At 38.5% G+C, this 20,000-nt stretch overlaps 1 long non-coding RNA gene across 2 annotated transcripts in view; it reads right to left on the minus strand.

Moving 5' to 3' along the window:
- LOC110400791 overlaps positions 1-19,587 on the minus strand; it is an 87,440-nt gene extending 67,853 nt beyond the window's left edge. The window contains exon 1 of one of the 2 annotated variants that reach the window (XR_002440081.1): positions 19,533-19,587. This is a non-coding gene — a long non-coding RNA (uncharacterized LOC110400791). Of the gene's footprint in view, positions 1-9,554; positions 9,640-19,532 lie in introns of those variants that run through there. The other variant, XR_002440080.1, reaches the window with a different exon arrangement.

The raw sequence follows: 20,000 nt of genomic DNA on the forward strand, positions 1-20,000 counted from the left end.
GTCTGAATATACACTCCCTCAGGAGACAGTGACTCTAAGGGCAAGTGTCTGTTTGCTTTTAGATAGATAGGCTGTTTAAAGGACAGAAAAATTGTTCATGAGGGCTAAAAAGCTAAAAACAAAGCAAAACAAACAAAATAAAAGGTAAGTGTAGCAGAAGAAACATGGATTTTTTAGAGTATAAACTTCAAAAACAAAACTCACAGGTCCTGACTATCTGAAACCCGGGACAAATGTATTCAAAAAGTAAAGGGCACTGATGCAGAACAAAATTGCTCTGTTTTAGGATCCCATTCTGATCAGAAGTCCCAGTGCTCCCATCATGCCTGAAAGACTCAAAGCTTTCCTCCAGAACATCTGGGACAGGCGCTTTGTTTTAAGGAACATGTCATTATCGCCAATTTTAGTTGAAATGCATTCTGCTTCCAATTCCTATTAAGAAGAGGAAGGAGGTAGGTTCACAGAAAGCAAGTTTGTGAGAGAAAATTAGAAAGAAGCAATTTTCAAGGGGCAGGATAGAGGAAGACAATTCATGAAGAATACTCCAGGAATAGCTCTACACAAGATGCCTTCTTGAGATTAATGAATTTGTTGTACATGCCCATAATTACTTCCATTCACATGGAACAGGTCCAGCTGGTTTTAGCATCCACAGATGAGAAGCAGAAGGAAGCAGAAGAGAAAAGAACCATATTTTGTTATGTCCAACAGTTAAAATCACTGGATGGCAAATAAATTATGCTAAGCACAATTAAACACAGAATTAACAGCAATCATTTGTAACATAACACAACAAGACAGCTGAGATAAATGAGAAAGGGCTTGCATTGCATTGTACTGAAAAACTGAATGATGCGTTGCCAAGATACATGTTTACAGAAATATGAACCTGAGGTCAAAAAGCTGATTGGCTTCTAGCGGCACATGTATTCATCTAAGCCTTATTTGTGACTGATTCTAATCCTTTCCCCTGGCTTTATGAGTGCTAGAAAAACTCCTACCCTTGTATAACTACTATTTTAGTGGTGCTAGGGGCAGGAACACTAGCACAAATCCAGGCTTGGGAGGGATAACGTTTAGTTATTACCAAATGGGTTAGGCTTGCCCTGAGCTGGAGGAGAGAGATGGCATGGAGACAAATAAGAGCTGCCACTCTGCTTCAGATCAAACTGATCTTTAGAGCTCTGCTACTGACAGCAAGACTACAGGGAAGAAAAGAAAACTCAGTCACAGTATGCCTGCACAGTGCCTCGTGGGCAGATGCAGGCTTGGTCCACGTGTGCTCCAAACGTTGTGTAAAAAACTCCAAGAGCCATGTGGCCTGATTAAAGCAGTCCTGGGCTGGGCTGATAGACACTTGGCTCCTTAACAAAGCTGGGACCATGACTATAGTAATACAGCACTCAGCTTTGGTCAGCTTGAAGTGTAAGCACAGCAGGCAGACAAAAGCCTGAAAGGTACCGGTTAGCCCTTCTCACAGTTACAGTTACATTAGCTTTCCAAGGTTCAGGTGCTTGCACTTGTTATAAAATACCTTCTTCATCTGTTGCTATAACAACTCTCTTGCCTTCCTACTTAGTAACAGCGTTGGAACAGACTTGAGTCGTGTTATTTCTTCTACTGCATTCTGTCTTTTATTTCAAAGATATTTTAACTGACCCTGCTGTAAAAGTAAACTATCATCTTTCATTGGATAATCACGTTTCAGCCATAGATGGGAACCAGATCATGCCCTTTGAAGGACTGGGCCCAGGTTTCTGTCGAATGGTGGGGATGATTACCCCAAAACTGCAGAGGTGGGTTTCTGCAGTAGTATGCATTCAAACTGAGAAGCTGAGAAGTACTCCTGGGAACTACGATAAGTAGACATACAGTCTGTGCACTTAACATGCCAGGAGAATTATGTGAATAACCTTTGACATGAATGTGTTTAAAAGCTAGCTGGGGTGATACCTTTGCTTTGCCTTCTTGAGTTACACCCATTCCTGTTCAGTGAAAGAAAAAAGACACCAGATTTCAGAACAAAGCTCTTGAGCATGATCATGCCATGGACGGTTGCTAAGGATGTGATAGAACAGCTCTGGGCTGGGAGGAAATGTAGAGTCTCCAACCTACTGTGTCCACAAGAGGCTCACTGCCAGCACTCCACAGGACTGTTCCAGTGAGTGTGAAACAACACTCATAGGGGCCACCTTCCAGCTTTACATCTTCATTATGTCTCCTCCAAGGAGCTGTTCTTCTTGTAACAAATAGAATTACTCTGTGGCTTTCAGCCATGTTTTATTTCTGCATCAGTGACATGGGGATACATTCTCCATTTCAAAGCACACCTATGCCACAGGCTTTCCATGCTCTCTTTAATCCTTGAAGGATCCACCAAATTTAAAAATTATTTCCTAGCTCCTGAAATAAAAAGCCTGTCAGAAAAATTCTGTGCAGAAGACTTATGAGTGGATGGAAGAACAGACCTGAACAAGATGTGACAAACAAGGCCATAATGTTGTTTTGTTTCCCTAGGGATGCAGATTTGACCCTTGCCTCCAGCTTTCATGGGAAAACTGATTCACAACAGGAAAGCTGAAATCTGTTTGGTTTCTCCCTGATTTCTTTCCTCTTAGAGAACAAAGTATCTGACAGTTGGAGACAAAGCCAAGTGAACACAGTCCCTGTGCTAAACATTAATGGAGACAAATTCCAGGTGTAGATGTCAACTGCAATTTTTCTTTTTCTGCTGATAGCAGAAGGCTCCATAGAGTAAAGCCAAAATGTTAGGGTAGAAAATGTACTCATGGCTCTCTCAGTCCTACTGTGACTTTTTAAAAAGCTTTTTATTTTCAAAAAGCAATTTCTTTCTGGTACTTCCATTACTCCATATAGCTTTGTCACACTTGATCTTCATTAAAACTGAAGATACTGTCTGAGAAAAAGAAAGCACAGTTTTATCACAAACGTGATCATTCCATAGTCTGATCCACTGCAAGTGCCAGCATGCAAAATAATGTCATGCACTCACTCACGTTGTCTTTTGTTAGACACTGACACAAACAGCATTGTGTTTCCCAGTTTGTTTTGATTTAGGAGTACAGCAAAATCATATTCTGCTAGAGGCATTTTTCTACAAAACAGACATGAGCAGAAAGTCAGCTACAATGGAGATTTCAATTCACACAGAGGCAAGCCTTAAATTCTTTCTGAGTTTAGTATGAAGATGGGTCTGGTGTTTTGTTGAGTTCAAGAGCATTCTTTGCTAGAATTATTTTATTTTCCTTTCTTTTCTTTTTTTTCTGGTAAATCACTATGATTCCACTTTTGTGACTTGAAGAGAACCTTGAAGGTGCAAGCATTTCTGCCTTAGCTGCTGAACGTGACATTGCATTCATAATTTCTACATCCGCGTAAATCTGACAAGGTCGTCGTGATGCTCCAATTTTCTCTGCTGACCATTCTTTTAGTGAAGGGGAGATGAAGAAATTTAAGACCACCACGTGAAATCCTCAATTATGGTTTTCTTTAGCTGTGAATTTGTCTGCCTGAAACCCACTGTCTTTACAAGATGGTAGATTAAAAGAGTATCTGCTCTAAATCAACAAGCAGTAATGGAAGGCATGTGTCCATTTAATGGATTTTGTTTGCCTAGAGTACATCTGTCAATTTACTAGTTGATAATAAAACACAAAGCTCCATGGCCTGACACATTTTGCAGTGAAATGTACCTGCTGAGGGGCTGTGAGATCCGGGAAGTGTGGGGAAGGTAAAACTGCCTTAATGAGTTTAATAGAGCCTGAGCAACGTGCTCTTTTCCTTCCTGGGTCCTGCTAGGAATGACCACTAGTTGCAACTAACCTCCTGAGCTTTAGAGAATGTTTAGAGACTATTACCATTGCTTCCCCAGCATCAGGGCCTAGATACTCTCAGGTTGCTCTTATTTTGCTGGAAGGCCTTCTCTAATGGTATAATACATCTGTTCTGACACCGCTCACTGGGAGATGAAATGATAACAAGATGCATCTTACTAAATCTCAACACATTTAAACGTCCAATGTTTGATATCATAGAAACACAGAAAGGCTGAAGCTGAAAAGGATCTTGGCAGATCTTGTCCTGATCTCCTGGTCAAAGTAGGGTCTGCTACAGCAGGTTGCTCTGAGCTGAGCCTAGTTGAGCTTTAAAAGGAAGGACACAACCCATGAACAGACAACTTCTCCAGGCAACCTGCTCCAGTATTACATCACTCCTAGAGGAAGTTTTTTGTATGTTTAAAGATAATTTTTTGCCTTTTAGTTTGGGTTTGTTGCATCTTAACAATTCATTGAGTATCTATGACAAGAATCTGGCTTTAAAAATCTTCTTCCTACCATCGAGTGTTTATACATATTTATATGATCCTCTGAGCTTTCTTTTTTCCAGCCTGAACAGTGTCAGCTCTCTCAGCCTGTCTTCATATAATAGATACTCTGATCCATTAAAGATTTTTGTTGCCCTTTGCGAAACATGCTCTTGTGTGCCCATGTCTCTTATTCTGGGAAAGCCAACATGCAACATAGCACATGCAGCCTAACCAGGACTGAGTTAGTTCTATTAAAAAGTAAACAAATCCCCTAACAGTGCTTTGCACATATCTGACCATTGTCTTGCTGTGAATGGAGAGAAGCGCAAACAATAACTACTCTAGTAGTGCTCTACCAAAGATTATCATTAACAGATCTCATGCAATGACTATAAAGAAGGAAAGTTAGGGAAATAATTTTGATCCTTTGCCCACTTTTGCTTTTAGTAAATTCATTTGGCCTGAAACCTAACAGGTTAACTCATTCAGCTGTACTACTGAAAACATTGGTCGGACAAGGAATACTGAAATGATGGATGATATGTGCAACATTAAGATAAAAATAACATAAGCTTGGCAGAAAATTTGTCACAGATGTAGGTGTGTACCAAGTAGAAATGACATAAATGTTGTTACTAACCAGCATGCTCTCAGCTTCTGAAAAACAATTACACCCACACACGTCTTCTTTTAAAGTCCATACTCATTTATAATGATCCACTCGTGAGCCTTGAGTTGAAGTAGTAAGGGTGCATGAGAAGGGAAGAGAAAAGCGGAGAGTTGTTCTCCTGAGAAATAAGCTTGGATTACTACTTCATAAGAGAAAAACAGGACTAAGATCTTCAATGACATTGTCTTCATCTTATAAAAATATTTATAAAACTAATTAAGCAATGAGGTAGACCAGGATTTTATGATAGCATCTTGCCCCTGACTAACACAATTTCAATTTATCTCAAATTGTAGCTGCCTATGTGAAAAGATTAATTTAACTCTAGCATTGATGTTAGACATTGAGCTGACCAAATTAAACTTGCACTTGAAATGCCTAGGGAACTGAACTAAAAAAATTCCTTATCTATGTTTGGTGAGTGAGGACAGCTTAGTAACCAGTCTGAATAAAAGCAAGGTATCTTGCCTGCAGACATCTCATTGTCTCAAAAATATTGCAGATTTGAATTTTTTTTAGCTTAACTCAACAGGATTCTTAATGGCTACCAAGCGTTCACCTAAAAGTTATGTAAATGGCAAGTCAGTAAGAAGAGAACACAAATTCCTAGAAATGCCTGAGAAAAAGGGATGTATAGAATTCTTTATGAAAGAATTGTGAAACTGGCTTATCTTTGAAGCAGAAAATCAGAATAGTGGACAGAGGTAGGAAGGCAGAGAAAACTGAAGTCTGAGCTACAGTCTCTTCCTTAAATACTTAACTCCACGCTGGAGCTGGGAACCTGTCAGTTTCAGAAGGAAAAAAAATAAATTCAAGGCCAGAAGAAAATGAATAAGTTGATAGCAGCATCTGGTTTCACACAGGCAAATAGGATCTAGTAAGTTACTATTATATTTCTACATGCCTGTAGAAATTGGCCATTGTCATTCCAACATAGAGGTATGCATTATGGCCATTACATTTTTTCATCACAAGTACCAAAAGAAGCAAAGGAATTCACTTTCTGGGTTCAGACTGGGCCAAAGAAAAAGACTGTCCAGGCTCATGTAATTTGAGCTGAGCATAGTAGTTTTCGTAAATAAATTCTTCCAAATTATGCAGTTTGGAGCAGATCAGAACATTTCATGACTATAACTAAAGTCCAAAGCATATCTTCTGGAAATAACTGTGGCAAAAATATTAAAATGTTGATATTTTTGAATGAAGGGTGTGGTTTATTATTTTGTGTTTAGAAAAAATATTTTTTCAATTTTGTTGCTGAGGCCAAATATATATATATGCATTTTGAAAACAAGATAATACAAGCCTTAGAACGTTAATGCAGAATGAAACATTCTGCTTCTGGTTGAACATTATGTTTGGACATGTTTTAATAGTTCAGCCACACTATTTTATTTTGTGCTCGCAAAACAAATTTAGTTGTGAAGTGATTTACTGTGATTTAAGAAAACCAAACCAAAACAAACTGGAATGAGCTTAAAATGACAGTCCCTCTGTAGTTCCAAGTCTGAGTGTAGAAAGAGAGGAAATTGCAGACTTTGAACAGTTCCTGGGAAAACTGTGCAAGAAGAATTAAGGAGACTGCACGTAGGTGTTTTCTCCAAAACTGAGGTACAGAGATAACCCCTGCACATTCAGCAACCTGAAAAGAGAACCATTCCTTCAGAGCAGGTGAGGTTCAGCCATTGCCTTGAACAGCACGTAATAATTTACCTGGTACATGTTGTGAGAAGGACATCAGCACATAGGTAAAGTAACACAAATAGCTTTTTCAATTAATTTGTCCTGTAGCAATAAAAATGGCTCAAAGCCACAGATGATCATCAGTAGATCTGGTATGAGCCCATGTTCAGGAATTGCCTAATTTTTTATTTCTTAATCTACAAAATATAAATAGAAGCACTTGAGTTTTATTAAAGTAGCACAAAGATATGATTTCAAGTCACTCAAACAGTAAACAAATAAATAGAAAGACAAGTATGAATATGATGGTATTAAGTTGCCCAGAGTATGCCTTTTCTGTTGCATGAAAGAAAAGGAATTCTATTAATGTGGGCATAACTAATGCACTGTTGAATTATTAACCCACATGAGTGTGCCAAAGTGATTACCTCACTACTAAGATCTCCATAGTTTCAAAATTGTAAAAGATATTTCAAAAAATAATTTTGTGCTTTCAATCTAACTTATTTAAAATAGTTAATAATAATGGTTACGTAGTAATGAAAGAATAATTGGGTATGATCACTGAAATCCTGCCTCCAAGAACAAGAAATGCTCCATGTGTGGCATTCCTATCATAAGGTCAGTTTCCTGAGGAACAGAACTGTAAGATCCTGATTGAAAAAATTTGTTGTGTTGTAGTATATCTGTAACAGCCTCAGTTATGACTGTCTATACACAGTAATAGTGTTAAATTAAAATATCACAGTCTTTTACTTAGGAATATAAACTGACAATTCTATTTCTGGCACAAGACAGACCAAGAATAGTATTCATTTGCAATAAATAAAAATAAGAACAAAATCAAAACATCCAAAGCAACGTAACACTTTTGAAATGGTTTAATAGAACTGTCTCCAGCAGAGATTAATTTGTTCCCTGTCACCAGCCCAGGCAGGAGCTTTAAAGGAAGGATAATGTCAGGCCTAATTGTACCTCATTTGATGTGAAAATGGCAATAGATGCTCTAGAGGTTGCTAAAGGAGTAAAACAACATTTTAATTACTTAATCAGCCTCATTGCACCAATGCTTGGGGAAATACCCTACCACTGCTCCTTGACTGTTGTCTCAGTGTAACACCTGTCCTGTACAGCAGCAGATGAACCACACTAAAATACTGACCCTCAGAGCTTTACTCAACTCTCGGAAACATCCAGTGTTGGATGTTGTTCAAGGGAGGATATTAATTTAGGGTGAGCACTTCTTCCTCAAGAAGATTACAGGCCAAGAAGTTTCCTAAGGAGGAAAAGAAAGAATAAGGGAGCTGCCATCCCACTTCCCTGACATCTCATTCCCAAATGAGCACTGGCGAAGAAAAGGTATCCAGATCTTCTATTAACCAACACCTAAACACAATACATTAGCTTGAGGTCATTTATCTGATGTCACAGGAATGAAGTGCTACATCTCTGTTTCTCACATTGTTCATTTCATGTACAGAGCCAGCAAAAGTGGGCTGGCAACAGGGCTATCACAATAGCAATGGAGCTCCTAGAAGGGAGAGGATCCCAGGACGCACCTAAGCAGCAAGGAGATCCCAGTTACTGGAAATTTCTCCAGGCTCAAAGAGTCAAGATTACTGTGAGGCAACGAAAACGGACACAAGGTGAGCAGGAGACCTATAAGAGCAAAAAACCACAGGGGTTGTTGCATACAGTTGCCACCATTAGATGAATTCAGGAGGTCAGGTAGCTCCTATTCTTACTGAAAGGTTACTTCCAGAGCAGGGAGAGCATGCCAGCATATTTTATGCCTGGAGCAGCAGCTCAGGGACTCTCTTGCCCACTCGTAATACACTGCCACAATATAGTAGATCATCTCAGTTTTTCAGAAGAACATATGGGAATTTCAGAGAAGAGCCAATAAAAGCTAAGCAAAGACTTCAGGATTTCAACACACTAACAGTAGCACTGTGGTACAGCTTCCTCACAGATGAAAGGCAGCTGTCAATAAACATGCAAGCGTAAATCCTGTTGAACACGATACATTACACTATGTACCGTAGTGCAGAGTAACACAAACACACATCTGACCAATACTTTCCAATCTCAAAAGTTCATCCTATGGGATTCAGCATGGAACCCCAGAGGACTAGAAACGCTGAATCATGCCAATCAAGAGATTAATGTTTTGCATAGATTCTTGACACAAACATAAAATTCCCATCTTATACAAAGCATACTTTATATCAGATCGTGCCTTGATCTTTAAAGATCTCCAGAACCACTCCAAAAACAAGATTGGAGCTAACATTTTAAACTCTGCTGATCACAAAGAAACAGGTTAGTCAGAGGTATTGATTTCATGGAACAATATAATTTTCCCTTTACTGACCTTTGCATGTTCCAGAGATTTTTTTTTTTCCCCTTCTGTCCCCTTGAGAGATAACTGCCTGATCACCTTTCTCTGTTCTACATGTATGAGCTACCTTTTCTTTCAGAGTTAGTTTTGCTGGTGCATATCTGAATAATTGCTGTATTGCTTCCATTTTATGTTTAACTCTGAAGTCTTCTAATTCTGTTTTAGACCTGAGGAAGGCCAGCGTGCCTGAGAATTTGGCTACTGTTTCCAGCTATACTAACCAATTAAATAAAAGATTATATCTCAATGTACACACCTGTTTTTACCCTATCTTTAGATGATTGTAGCTAAATCAACACAACCATGTCTAGTTTTTAAACATTTCTGAATTTGGAAGGCTAAGAAAACACAATAAGTAAAGCATACCAAATTAAATAAAGTATGAGGCACAATGAGACCCTGTTAAACTGAATGGCAAAGTGGACCTACATGTAGAATTGAAGTCCTAAATAAGGAATCAATATGAAAGTTACCTTTGTTTGTGTCTGAACATCTCTCTCTTCATCCAAAAAGGCACAAGAAGAGTGTCATAACAATTTGTTGTCTCTGGGCAGCTTTGTATTAGAGAAAAAGAATGATAGCATTGTCATACTAGAGAGCACTGTCCAAAAAACTGCCTTTAGGCTTAAACCTGAGCTATTGTATAGACATAGCATACCTTACAGAAGCTCCAGCTGTTAATTCATATAAACATGGGTGTTCTCTAAATTCTGTGTCACATCAGCAAATGTGCTGCTCTTTTTTCAGATGTCTTGAGACAGTCTAAATGGCAGTTGGTGTTAATGAAATTGAATCTCATCTAGGAAACCAAGGGTGAAGAAGAATTCATTTAGGCTCCTCCTTGGCTAGACTCAGCAAAGAAGCCAAGATCTGTCTGAAATATCCCAAGTCCGTGCTAGCTGAGAACAAGATGCCAAGCATATTGATGGGCCACAAACTGAGAATACCACCCCATTTCTGATGCCAAAGTCAGCTCTGGGTGGTGTATGGGATCTGCACTCTCAAGTACCTTGTCAGTAAGTAGGACTAGTTTGTTAGGCCAGCATTTCCTCCTCTTTACTGACCACATGGGAGCAAGAATGTGGAAAACAGATTAAATACTCATAACAAATTCAGTGCAAAAGTAACCAGACAGCTTGTAAGATCCATATATTTGTTTCAGAACATTGGTTATTACTTTTTATAATATTGTAACTAATAATCATAAAAATTACTCCATATAACTTTGCAAATAATCTTAGTAGTTTCAGTTGTCACACCTCTTGAAAGCTTACAATATTTTTGCTCCTTCAATATCAGTGAACATTTGTGAATAAAAGAAAAATAGCAAATAAGAGAATAATTCCATAAATTGTTTTGATCTACAGTATGTTTTCATATATGGGACAGTTCAAATTTACAATCTGAAAAATAACACAAATATCTAATAACACATTGACACATGGTTGTAAAAAAAAAACAGAGCTTTGAGCCAATCTTAATATTTCCAGAATTCAAAGCACTAGAGCTAACAGTGGGAGACATTTGTCCCTTTAAATTTGTTAGCTGATCTAAATGCATCTTTTTCTTCAAGTACTGTTTTTTGCCGCATCATTATTTTGTTTCCTTCAGGAATGATTCACAAAAAGTGAACACCAGAAGCAAATTATATCTTATGCATACAGGAAGCTTGTTTTAGTGTTGTCTGGCAAATACAAACTAGAAACTGAAGTCTTTAGCACTGTGTTTTGCTAACAAAAAACTAGTTTTAAAACTGATGTACACTGCTACTAACTCTCAAAAAATGTATGTTAGATTCCTCCGGAATCAACAGACGTAAAAAATAATATCCTGTGACTACAAGCTATTATTACATTGTTTTTCAGGTTAATTAAAAATACACCACATGTAATGTAATATTTTTATGATTATTATGATTGTTATTATTTTATATATCCCCATAGAGAGACAGAGGAGGGAGTTATTGAACAATCCTATCAAATAAAAATTGAAGAGAAAAAAAAGGAAGAGAAAATTTATTCCTCAGAATAAGTCCAGTACTGCTTTCAGAAGATGCCATTTGAAAACAAACACATGAAAATGTCTCATCTAATCCGTGGCTATGAACTCGTATCACAGAATAGCATGGGCTCATGAACTACACCAAAAAACAAAGATCCTTACCTTTCCTTATCATCACTTGTGGTGTAAGTAAAAGACCAGGAATAAGGGACTGGAAGGCACAGTGCTGTACGTGAGTGAGGCTATTTGTCATGTAAGCTTATCTGATAATAGCTAGATTGTTTCCTCGTGGGAGCAACATTACTAAGAGCCAGCAGCTCAAACATCAGACCTGGCTGTTGCACTCACATTAATCTGCAGTGAGGCAAAGACTCTCCTCTGATGCTGCCTTGGTATTACAGTCATAGTGATTTGAGGCCTGTTTGCGTAATGCTTCTCTGTCCTCTGTAACACCTAAGAGACTGGAAAGCCAAAGCAGTGCTTGGCAGTTTAGAAGCTAACTGCAAGTATTAGAATTCCTAATAAAGTATTATTTCTTGACAAAATTAAACATGCTAAACTTAGTTTTAAAACTCACTAAGAAGCCTTATGCAAGGGTTTGGTGCCCTGAAAAGATACTGCAGTCCTAAGAACATCTGGGAAACCAGTTAACAGTACAACTTAAATGTCAAGATGGTATCAAGATGTGACAAATTCTGCACAGACTTATACAGTTATGGGAGTTTCCACGTATCATGACATGCACTCAGAATTACTAAGTTGTAACTTACTTGTTATCTGCCATATATTACCTTATCGATTCACCTACTTACCATTCATTACATGAAGAAAGCAAACAGAAAAAAAACATCACTTCATCTTGACTTATTTAGCACAGTGGATGTCAGCTGAAAAAAATCCTTGTCCATCCATTAGTTGTACAGGAGTGAGACACAATTGATCTGGCTTTTCTCTCACAGTATTGAGAAACAGAAAATAACTCTGCTAACATAAACAAGCAATTCAGCTTCTAAGCCTTTAATGACAGGCACTGATGCAAATATCTTTTTTGCGCATGAGGGCCTAAAATGAACACAAATTTTAGAGCAAAGCAAAAGTCAAAATCACAAGATAACAGAGATAGGAAGGTTGGTCAAGCCCACATAATCTGAGATGCACAGTTTTGGCATAACTCCACCAACAACACTGAATATTTCAGATTATATGATTACTACGTGTAAACGGGCTTTCTGCTGGCAGCTCTGAGAAAGAAATACTCCCTCAGCAGTGAGTGAGCCTACTCAGCTGAGTATTGCATTACACTATACAATCAACAGCACTATCTCACAGGAAAATCCCCTTCTCCATCTCCTTGCCTGGTGGTGAACATGGACAGCATGTGCATCAGAGTGAAAAGAAACAGTCCTGAGAACCAGTGCACTGCTCCCAGACCAGCAGCTGCAATACATGGTGCTTGGCAGATGCGGTGGCTGGGCAGACATCAGTGTTCATCATTTTGCCTTGCCCCTTGCTGATATTTATTGACTCCCTGGTGTGGATAGACAGTGGCTACCTGGGCTTTGCTTGTGTCAAACCACTTCAGGTGAAATTGATTGTGCATAAGTTAAAACAGCTGAGCTTCAATGCTGATACCCTTCATTAAAGCACAAATGAAAATAGCTTAATTTAGCTGGCATTTTGTAGTGCAGAGTGACCTTTCCTGTACTCAGTCACCTCAGAAGGATGTGATGCTCTGACTGCAATGAGAAGAAAGCAAGAAGAATTTGTGCCCAACTTTGCCACTTCTTATAAGCATTCATCTAATACCAAACGACAATTGACATAAGTTAAGGGCGAAAGTGATATGGAGCCTCATCTAGTTTTGAGAGCGCAAAGGACAGAGGGTGTCCAGCCTTGGAAGCAATTGTTTAACTTCATCCAGGCAAGGAAAAGGTGAAGACAGGAAAGAAGCAGTCCAGCCACAAAAAAAAAAAAAGTACGTTACACCCCTAACATAGTATATGTGGCAATTTTAAACACAAATAAACAGGTCTTTGTAATATACGTGCATACATTCATATATATATAGATAGATATCCATATATATGAAGGTTGCTCTGAAAGTAATACCTTGTATTTATTTCTGTGGAAACTACAACAGATGAGAAGAACGCTATACTAAAGAGAACCGTGGGAGAGAGCAAATTCTCAACTACAAAACACTATTTTCAACATAGGCACCACCATTAGCTGTGCATATTTGCCAATGATAAACAAGAGCCTGCATGCCATGCCCATAAAAATCTGCATGGCCACCTGGAATGTGGCTTGTCTTTCACATCACTGTCGCCACTGCTGAAATACACCACCCACAGATTCACTGTGCTCACATCCACTATTTGATCTCTGGCAATGTTCAGCTAATATCGATGAAAGTCAGTGAGTGTCATTTTTCCCCACACACCTTTGCTTCATACACACTTCCATGTCAGACGCCATTCTGTCAGACTGCTCCTCTGCTGCCATCTGTCACACAGCAACATGTAAGGGAATACTGGTGGAAAGGTTCAGCCTCTACTGGCATATCACCACCACCTGATTCTGACGTTGTAGGCCAACATAGTAAAATAGGAGGCACCACTTTCATAGTAGCCCTCCTATTAGGCAACATTCCCTCTGCTGCCCTTTGGCACATCACACTACAAGCCTTCTGCTGGTTGTTGAAACATGTCAAGGAAACAGATTGTATTTGCCCATATTCATCCGGGATTAATGACACCCTGATGTGTTTGTTTGCAGCTCTAATTTACTTGAATCTATTGTTTTGAAGAAAATAGGGGGCCCTTGTGCCTGTAAGGCTTCATTCTGAGATGCTCAAAAATGCAAAGCAAGTTAATCTTAACAAAGCAAAGGGGTTGGGCTGGAAATAGTTTGAAAAAAAAAAAACAAACAAACCAGAACTAGCTTAGAGTGCTGTGTCATTGTAGCAATCAGAAGGACCAACAGGATGGAAAAGGTGTTACAAAAAAGGTGAAAGGACCAGCACCATAGCAAGGTGCTACAAGGGAAGGGAAGGGAAGAAGATCGCTCACCCATATTAGGAGATTCTGGGTTTGCAGGGAAAGGCTTCCACCAAGGAGAGATCTCCAGAAAGAGATCCTTCCTCAGTGGCAGCCCTTAAATGAGGGCTAAGAGGGGTGGAGCCTGGCTCCTCCTGCGCTCCCAGGGCTGACTGGGTCTTTCCTCCAGGTGCTCAATCAGTGGTTCAGGCCGTGACTCAGCAGTTCCCATACAGTCATGCTGAAAGCTGAGACTGTTGCCACAGATCCATCTATGAGATACGCACCTGCTCATCAGGTGGGCTTCAGAGTGAAGGGAGCTTTTCTCCAGATATCCCCAAGTATAAACAATATCAACATACATAAATTAATTTTCAAGCACGTTGTCTCTACTTTTTTCTCCATTATTCAACTTCGGTGGAACATAGCACAAATTGTGAAGAGTCTCTTTTGTTAAAATTAAGAAAAAAAAAAAACATTTTTCAGACTCTTCTAGGTGTTATACAAAGCCTTGACATACTGACTTCTCATGCTACAGCGGAGAGAGAATTGAATTGGAATTTGCCTGACAATCTATGTACCAGGCACCACTGACTTTCATTGTTGCATTTTCCATAGCTTGATTAGAATTTATACAAAAGGCAGAGAAATGATTATCATTAAGATGATGTGTTTCCACAGAGACCACACTTAAAAACAAACTAACAATACATATTACATAGTAGGCATATAGTATCTCCATTTTCCAATAGAACTTTGCATGCTAGGACGCACAATACTTAGCAGTTACCAGCTTAATTTGAATCAGATTAATACATTTAGAATGCTCAAGGATTAAATTTGTAACTGATTAAAATAAATTAAGAGATGAGCGAGTTTTATCCCAGGTACGAATATCTCACTAGGGAACTAAGAAAACTATTCCTTGAACTTCCAATTGCAACTTGTAGAAACAGGATTTTGGCAACACATCTCATAAAGCTAGAACTCAATTTTAGAGTTTAAAAATAGAGAAAAAAAAACAAAAGGAACAAAAATTTCTACTTTGTTTCATGTAAGATGATTTAAAATTGAATTTCACCTTAATGGACAAAAAAGGTACAAGCATTAACTAAAATTGGTCTTCTCTCATGATAAAAAATCACAGTGAGCATATACCTACACTCTGTACTCACGGTACAATATCAACTATAATGTATATCCAAGGGAAAGCATTAAAAACCATTTATTCCTTAAATTAGATAGCAGAACTACTGGAAAACTTCAAGAGCTATAAACTTGGAAGTATTCATTAATTACTGGGAATCTCCAAAACCACCATTGTATATATGAGAACAAAAAATGTGTTGTCAGTGAAAAGCATCCTACTGAAGAGGAGACTTAGTTACAGAGATATAAAGAAAGTAATATTTAAAGAAAGGAAACACTGAGGAAGAGGTTAAAAGGTAGAAGAAATGTACAATTTAAAAACTCAGTGGAGTCTCAACAGGAAAAATAATTAGAGACAATAAGGTGCTATTTTAATAACAACAAGAGATGCCTGATCATGAATTAAATACATTTCAAGATACAGAAAAAATCATAAATAATACTGGAGAAAAGTTTGAAATATTTAGTAAATATTTATATTTTATAATGAGAATTATCCAAAGAGAACGCATCTATTCTATATAATACAAAACACTGGGGAAAAAAGTTTTAAAAAGATCACATCCAACAAGATTAAAGGTGGGCATAGATAGTCACCAAGTCTGGCAAAATTACCTTTGCCCCCAGAAAGTTCAGAATTATTTAGTTGAAGGGTTCTTCAATCCATTAGCTTCTATAAATTATTTCTGTTATTATTTTTCTTATAAATTATTGTTGTAATCATGGAAAACTAGAACAATTCCAATGCATGAGAGTACTGCCAAGAAAAAGAAAATTCCTAGGGATGGAAAAGAAAACTTTGCTACGTGCAGCTTCAAAAACTCATAGAATCATAGAATCATAGAGTGGCCTGGGTTGAAAAGGACCTCAAAGATCATTGCGTTTCAACCTCCCTGCTGAGTGCAGGGCCGCCAACCACTAGACCAGGCTGCCCAGAGCCACCTCCAGCCTGGCCTTGAATGCCTCCAGGGACGGGGCATCCACAACCCCCCTGGGCAAACCTGTTCCAGTGCGTCACCACCCTCTGTGTGAAAAACTTCCTCCTAATATCTAACCTAAATCTCCCCTATCTCAGCTTAAAACCATTCCCCCTTGTCCTATTGCTATCCACCCTCACAAACAATCGATCCCCCTCCTGTTTATACGCTCCCTTCAAGTACTGGAAGGCCACAATGAGGTCTCCCCGGAGCCTTCTTTTCTCCAAGCAAAACAAGCCCACTTCCCTCAACCTTTCCTCATAGGAGAGGTGCTCCAGCCCTCTGATCATCTTAGTCACCCTCCTCTGAACTCGTTCCAAGAGCTCCATGTCTTGTGCTGGGGTCCCCAGGCCTGGACACAGTACTCCAGATGGGGCCTCACATTGAAGATCAACTCAAAAAATATTGATTGCTGTGCAAATATGTTCTGTTGGTAGGAAGATTTTCATTCTGGAGCGATTTCTAAGATAAGCACTGGAATAGCTAACTATACAGGCTGATGGACACTCAGCATGATCTTTTCTAGATGGCTTTTTTTTTTTATAACATATTTTTTCCTTTCTTCCTTCCTCTCAGCTTCTTAGGCTGGGAGTCTGCAGTCAAGACCTTGGGCTAGGGGTGGGTGGAAATGGCCCCTAATGTTTTTAAAAGTCTATTGCACCTATGGGCAAACAGATGCAGTCATGATGCAAGCAAAATATCACCACAGCCACCAAGAGGATGAAAGCAGGATTTGGTCTGTGGAGATTAAATGAATGTTTGCAGATTCTGGTGATCTCTCTCAGAACAAATGGAAAATGTGGGAACTAATTAAAAGCACAACTTCAAATCTGAGACCTTGAACATGGCATTTCACCTGGAGATAATGTTTATGAGAAGTTACACTATCCCCACCAAATTTATAGAAAAAGGCTATAAATTTGCAATTAATATTTGTGTTGGTATGTCTTTGAATGAAGTGGAATGTTGTTAAATGGAGAAAATCTTCTGAAAGTATATGCATGTGTATTAGTACAGAATTCTTTCAGGAAATGAAACAGAAAAACTGTTAAGAAACATTTTTATTGCCTTGTTAATAAAATGCTGCTATGCTGATCATGATTCAACAAGCAAGTCTCCTCCAGATGAATCCTTCTGAAGTCAGTTGCAGTAGTAACTAAGCCTGTTCCTGCCTCATTCATCTGGAGCAGTGCCTACTTTTCATTCATAGCAGATCAGAGCTCACTGTCACTGGTTTAATTTGTTCCCATCAGTGGCTTCAACTCAAGCCTCTGCCATTTCCATGAGCCAGTGGCAAGATACATGTTCCTGTTGCCACTCATCGAATCTCAGGGTAGTGAGACATATAATCTGGAGCTAAATCCAGTATAGTAGTCTGACTGGGATCTTAGACCTTACTTTACTCTGCTTTTGGTCCAGTGATGAGGCAGACTCAAGCTGGGATGAAGGACCACTAGGGAAATGTGCATCACCAAGCAGAGTGACCATCAGAATCCCAGGGTCATTCTACCTAGATTACTTCCTTTCCCTGTATTTTCCTGTTGTCAGCCACCACCAAAACCACAGACACACAAAACCCTCACTCACAATGTGCTCTGGAAACCATAGTCCAAGAGCTACTATCTGCACCATGTCTACCCAGCAACCCAAGTTTGATACTAAAGGACCCAACAGCTCTAGTTACCCACTTGAACATCATCTCCATGGAACTTCCTTCAAAGATTTAATAGGCAAGGGGGAAGGACGGTTCCAACTTAGCTTTGGTTCTAACTTAGAAACCCACAGTACTTAAACCTCTCTAAAAGTTAAATTTACTGCCCCTAATATAACCAAGTTACTTGTTCAGTGGGAAGAGGAATCAATTTTAGTTGCTTCTTATCTCCAGTGTTGCATGACACGGAGCAAACAAACTGACTTCTTGACACAAAACATGAGAAATTAAAAGTGACAAGCAGACAGTTTAACCCTTCATAAGCCTCAATGTTTGCTACCTCTTTGTAACCATGTGAGTAAAGCAAGAGCCTAATCAAGTGTCACACTCCTACAAAATTTAATGGTGAGCAACCAAGTGTAAGTGCATTAAGCAGTGCAAAGGGAAGTGAAGCTGAAAATATTTACCAATTGCTTTCTTGAAGAACACAGATTAATGAACAACTTTCCCGAGTTTTATGGGCATTTATTTTCAAAAGGCAATTTCTTACCTAGGAATGTACATTTATACCAAAGACACTATTCTGAATTTTAATGGCTTCAATGTCTAATGTGGCATTTTGAGTATAATTACTCCACTGCTAAAGATAGTATATCCAAGTTCATGGGAACATCAGTAGTTTTCAAATTTCAGAGCCTAAAACGTTCTAATGATCCCTTATAGTACTAGGAGAAAATCTCTTATCATCATACGTAAAGTCTTTTAGTCATTCCACAGTGAACATCACAAGCTATCCAAGAAATTCCTAATATACAAAGAAGAACCTTCATTAAGAACAGTAGAACATGAAAGTTCAGTTTTGGTTAATTTTGTTAAGTAAGACAAATGAGCTTTTTGCTTAAGATAGGAATGTTTCATTGATTCCATGTAGTCTTGAGGCAGTTTGACTGAAGTTATAGAAAAATGTAATTGTAGCTGTAACATTATCAATCTTCAGAGGAAGACTATGTCTTTATGTTTGTGCTATATCTGTATTGCCTGGGTTGTCACCATTTCTCACACTCAAGATAAAATTTATAACAGGGTAGGTAAAGACTAAGATACACATCTACAGTATTAAATTAAATTGTCTTTTCTAATTCTTCTATAGAAAAATTGTAACACTTCAGTGACTTTTTCTTGGCACCATTATATGGACTTTTTTCCTCCCTATTTATTTCAGTATTTTTTTTTTCAGCTGAAACAAATGCATTCTTTTTTTAAACACTCATTTTTAACATGTATTTATAGGCAGTTAATAGTTATTAGGACACACCGTGAAATTGTGAAATTTAAAATTCTAAAGGGGCACTTGCACAGCTTTAGTACAGGACTAACTGTTCTATTTCTCATTTCATTTGTTGAAATATAATAGAAGATTATTATGAAGATTGATGGAGATGATCCCCAACTTAATTGTCATGATCAAATGATCATTGCACACTGATGCAAAAAATGAAAGGTCTATCAGGTCAGAAATTATGCTCAGAAGTAAATCTTTGATTTTGCAAGGCCATAGGAAATCATATTAACCATGGAAAAGCAATTGATTATTCTCACAGATTGGCCTTTTTATAAGACTCAACTTTCACTTACCTGCAGCCGTGCAGTGACCAGAAGCTTTTTAATTCCTATCCTGACTTGACTCTCCTTAACCGAAGAAACAAGTGGAAGACAAACTGAGGGGAAAAAAACCCACAATTTTTTAATGAAAATACTCCACCATAAAGCTCTTCTATTTCAAGAGACTGGAGAAAGAAGTGCTAGAGATACACTGAGTTCCTCTCACTTTTCCTTTATGCCTCTTTATCAAAGTGCCTACCAGTAAAGCATGCTAGGTTTGTGCTGGCGTTGAACAGCTGCTGCTCTGGAGAACCAGCACCCATACTTGAAAGACATAAGGAAGGAGATGATCCTAATTTTACCTTCTGAGAAAGTGAACAGACCAATCCCTCCTCTTCCCCCAAAGCTCCATTGATTTTAGCCAGCCCAGTAAAACACCTGTTAGAATAACATCACAGCAACCTGTAGTGCTGTAGGCTGGGCAAGAACCACAAATGTCAC

The sequence above is a fragment of the Numida meleagris genome, chromosome 1 (assembly GCF_002078875.1).
Source record: "Numida meleagris isolate 19003 breed g44 Domestic line chromosome 1, NumMel1.0, whole genome shotgun sequence".
Classification (NCBI taxonomy): Eukaryota; Metazoa; Chordata; class Aves; order Galliformes; family Numididae; genus Numida; species Numida meleagris.